This window comes from Alligator sinensis, unplaced genomic scaffold (genome assembly GCF_000455745.1).
Source record: "Alligator sinensis unplaced genomic scaffold, ASM45574v1 scaffold198_1, whole genome shotgun sequence".
Classification (NCBI taxonomy): domain Eukaryota; kingdom Metazoa; phylum Chordata; order Crocodylia; family Alligatoridae; genus Alligator; species Alligator sinensis.
The window spans coordinates 3,209,179-3,213,198 of record NW_005841906.1 but is presented as its reverse complement, the minus strand read 5'-3'; the positions used below and the strand labels follow the sequence as shown (position 1 = coordinate 3,213,198).

The 4,020-nt window shown below is 42.7% G+C and overlaps 2 long non-coding RNA genes across 5 annotated transcripts in view; one reads left to right on the top strand and one right to left on the bottom strand.

The window, feature by feature from the left end:
• LOC112549419 overlaps positions 1–3,405 on the top strand; it is a 6,087-nt gene extending 2,682 nt beyond the window's left edge. Inside the window, exons 3-4 of one of the 2 annotated variants that reach the window (XR_003092821.1) lie at positions 1,489–1,542; positions 2,636–3,405. This is a non-coding gene — a long non-coding RNA (uncharacterized LOC112549419). The remainder of the gene's footprint in view (positions 1–1,488; positions 1,543–2,635) is intronic. The other variant, XR_003092822.1, reaches the window with a different exon arrangement.
• Positions 1–4,020, bottom strand: part of LOC112549418 — a 20,847-nt gene that overhangs the window by 1,343 nt on the left and 15,484 nt on the right. The window contains exons 2-5 of one of the 3 annotated variants that reach the window (XR_003092818.1): positions 1,897–1,988; positions 1,228–1,521; positions 696–873; positions 15–398 (exon numbers count right to left, since the gene is read on the bottom strand). This is a non-coding gene — a long non-coding RNA (uncharacterized LOC112549418). Of the gene's footprint in view, positions 1–14; positions 399–695; positions 874–1,227; positions 1,522–1,896; positions 1,989–4,020 lie in introns of those variants that run through there. The other 2 variants (XR_003092819.1, XR_003092820.1) reach the window with 2 other exon arrangements.

Sequence of the window (4,020 nt, the reverse complement as noted above, 5' to 3'; positions counted from 1 at the left end):
ATGACAGTCAATGGGTGTACCTGTTTTATCTGATAGTACAAGCTATCCAGATGCAATAATAATTAACAGTGCCATGCCTAGGGACTTCTAGGCCAGCTGCAGAAACTGTAGCATTAAAGATGTTGATCAAATTAACTAGGCTAGCAGAACTAGCTAACAATTATTAGAGCTGGTTGAAAAAAGATTTGAGACTGTAACTTCTGTGTCACAAAGCATAGCAGTGGGGAAATTTTTCATTTTTGAAGACATGCATTGAAATGAAATGATTTGGAATAATATAGAAGTAACATTTTTCCAGTTCTTGGAAATCTAAATAAATGTTAGTTTTCCATGTTCAAAGCTTAAAGGCAAAAAGTAAAAGGGGAAGATCAATTTCTCTCTCCATCTCTTATTTTCCTCTGAAAAAGAATGGGAGAAAAGTGAAAGCAAACCTGTTTTTCATGCTTTGAGTGTGGTTTTTTTTTTTTGTTACTCTTTCCACTTTACTTTTGTCCCTGCTTCCTTTCCTCCCCTTTCCCCCATGGGCGGGAACAAGCATAGTGAAAATACAAAATTGGGAAATACTGGCAATATTCATTTAGAAGTGTTTAGAAAATTCAGTTGGGCATTTGCCCGTAATTTTTTGAAGGAAAATATTTGATTTTTCCAACTGGCTTTGTTAATTATATAGATCAGGGGGAAAAAAACTTCCATACCTTTCTGTCAGCCTACTTCAATATGGGCATGTGGCAGTACAACATATGCTGTCTTGTGTTGAGCATGCTGCTTCTTCCGACAAGGAGCACACGCCTAAACTGAGACCAGGAATGCTGTTCAAAGTCTGTCAGTATTCTTGCATCTTCCTATAGATTGATGGTTTCAGGCATTTGCTGACTGTAGAGGTGTAAAGAGAAATACCATCAGTTTCTGGGTGTATGAGGAAATATCATAATTATTTTTCATGTCATTAAGATCAGAGCATTAAAAGTTCTGGTGTACTTATTTGTGGGTTGGGCACTGCCTATACTGATGATTAAAAATGCTGGGGGCAGAAAAACATTCATTCCAGCATACACCCTGCCTGGGTACATGGTGTAAATATACGTATGTTGTCTAATACCTGAAAGAGACGATTTTTTTCCCCTTTAGGTCAACATATAAAAAGAGTGTCATTGACCAAAAACAAAAACAAAGAAAGCCACCCCCTACCTCCAGCTAGAAAACAGCTGAAAATAAAATAGAGTTCACCTAGCAAAAGTTTTCCATCTGCTTTCCTGCTTGTGTTTTTCCCTCTCAGAAATGAAAGCTGTCTCAGCTTGGACATGATTGCCTCAACCTGTTAAGTAAGAGAAGCAGTTTTATTTATAATGGCAGGCTTGTCCTTTCCTTGCAACCTGCATACCTATGCTTATCTGCTGTACATTGGCAAATCAGTGGAAAGTAAGGCAGTAGCTCAAGACTCCAGGCACAGTCTCCCTCCTTTGATATAGTTTTCCTACTCCTTTCTAGCTGGGATCTTTGCCAAATCTATCTCTGGCACAGCTGGAAAAGAAGAAAAAATTAGTAAGTAAATTGGCTCATTTTGAAATTGCTGATTAAAATGGGAAATGAATGTAAAAATGGCAGTAAGCAATACAGCTCTGGCATTGGGTGGGAGTCTATACCCACTGTGACCTATTTTGGGGCCATCAGTTTTTATGAAGCAATAGAATAGTTGTGGCTCTCCTCAAAGATGTTTAACAGATTTTACAGGGAGCACTTGGTTAAAATGAAACAGCAGTGGTTTGAGAACCCACCCTGCTGCTCTGTGGCAAGGTTTTCCAAAGAGTAGTGGTCCTATTTTGATGGACATCCTTTAGTCTATCAAAAGAGCTACTTAACAGGACTAATAAGTATATATGAGAAATAGTTACTTACTGGTTAAGGAGAGGGGACAGATCACAGATTTTCAAATTGCATACTGCATGGTGCTCACTGATCGTTCAATGCTGTTATTTCTACATGCATAACTGTGAAGGAGGAAGTAGGTACTCATGAGAGAGCTAGTCAGCACTACAAGGTTTCACTGGAAGAACTTTGGGTGCATCCATGCTCAAAGCTCTTGTGTGATGGAAAAGCGCGACCTCTACCTGCTATTTCTGCCAGCAGTTATACTCTCCCAAGTAAAGGAAGGTTTCTGCTACTGTCTAGCAGTACATGTGTGCAAATACTTCTCTTCTTTCTGCTGAATTTAGCAGTTCCCTGAGAAGGTGGTGCTTTCCCAGGGTGCATGTCACACTTTGCTGCCACAACTGGTGCTGTGGAGCCACCAGAAGCACGCGCATGTGTTATGTCCTTCGGCAGTGGTGTCTACTGTCTGCCAGTACAACCAGCTAAGAGTAACCAAGGCTGTTAGGCCTCCTGAAGTGAAAGGTGGGAAGGTATGCTGTAACCACCAGTAGGGAGAGATGAGATCCAGAGAGGAGGTTTCTCATAGAAATACTGGAGGGAGCAAAAGAGGAGGGAAAGGAAACTACAAGATTAGAAACCTACTTCAGGAAAGGGAGCTAATTTTAACTCTGTACATTTACACCAATGCTTTCTTCCATGTTCTCCTTTTTTCCTGAAATGTATTTCCTGCACTTGTACGCAAACCTGCCATCCTCCTCTCTTTCAGATCCAACCTCTCTGCTGTGACAACTATGAAAGTGAAGCCCAGTTGGTATGGCAGGCATGGAGAGGCAATTTAATTTTTAAGCATTCAGATCACTTAGCACCAGCAAGTTATACCCAAGTCATTCCTAGCACTGAGAGGCAGGCCTCACGCCTTACTGGGGCCATGTCTTGGGTTCCAGCACAACATTTAAACGTGATGAATACCTTCCTAAGTATTGTAACTGCCAAAGAGATAATGTGGCCTAGTAAATGGGATTATGATTGTTTTTTGGGATGGGAAGTAATTGTTGTAGCACTCATAGTGTGATATGTGCTTTGTAAATATGTTAGAGGGAATTATTTCTGTCCTGGAGGCTAACAAGTAAACAATGTAATAATGAGGGAAAAGGGATGAACAAAGGTATGGTTGTCCTAATAAAGAGACATACAACTTGAATATGATGCCTAAGTTCTCCCTCCAATGTGACACCATCTACATTTTTTTTTAATAGGCAACATAACAGATGAGTCTTTGGGAGAAAAGGTTGAAAAAGGTTGTACCAGGCAGAAATGGAAGTGTGAAAAAAGGCATGGACATGTTTGCATGAAAAGCTGCTATCACTGGAGAAGATGAAGTATGACCTTAGTAGGATAGGATTTGTAAGTGAGGAGAGGCGGTGTCATGAAAGATTTTGAACCACAACAGGGAGTCTGATGCAGTAGGAGAGAGGAGAGTCTTTGCCATAGCAGGGCCAGCTCTGAGCTCCCCTGCTGGGCCATAGGAGCTAGACAGTGCAGCACTGCACCAAGCAGTGGATCTGGGGGCAGAAAGTGAGTGGGGCAAACTGAATGGTGCTCCCTCCCTCAAACCCAGGGAGCCTTTTCCAGAGCAGGCATAGCTATGCACCCAGTATGTCTGTATCTGGAGCAGGGATATGAATGGGACACCAGGACTGGATCCCAGAGAGATCAGCCATGGGGCTGCTGCTGCCAGAGCTGCTGCTGCTACAGCAGCATCCCTTTTCCCCCCCCCTCCCCCCCCCCCCCCCCCCCCCCCCCCCCCATCCACAATGGTTGGTATACCTTTCATCCCCCTGCCCCAGGAGCTCAACAAGCCTCACTAACCTTCTGCCTGAAGTCAACAGTGGTTGAGAAGCACAGCTCCCTCAAAGGGTTGGTGCCAAAATAGCCTGAAACAAAATTTTCAGACAAATGATTTCACCTGCTTTCTTGAGGTGGTAACTGGCCACACAGTGCCAACAAACGGGTTTGTTGCGGGTAGGTCTTGCTTGACCAATCTCATTTCCTTCTACGACCAGGTGACCTATCACCTGGACAAGGGAGAAGAGATTGATGTCATATATCTTGACTTCAAAAAAGCCTTCGATCTGGTGTCCCATGATCACC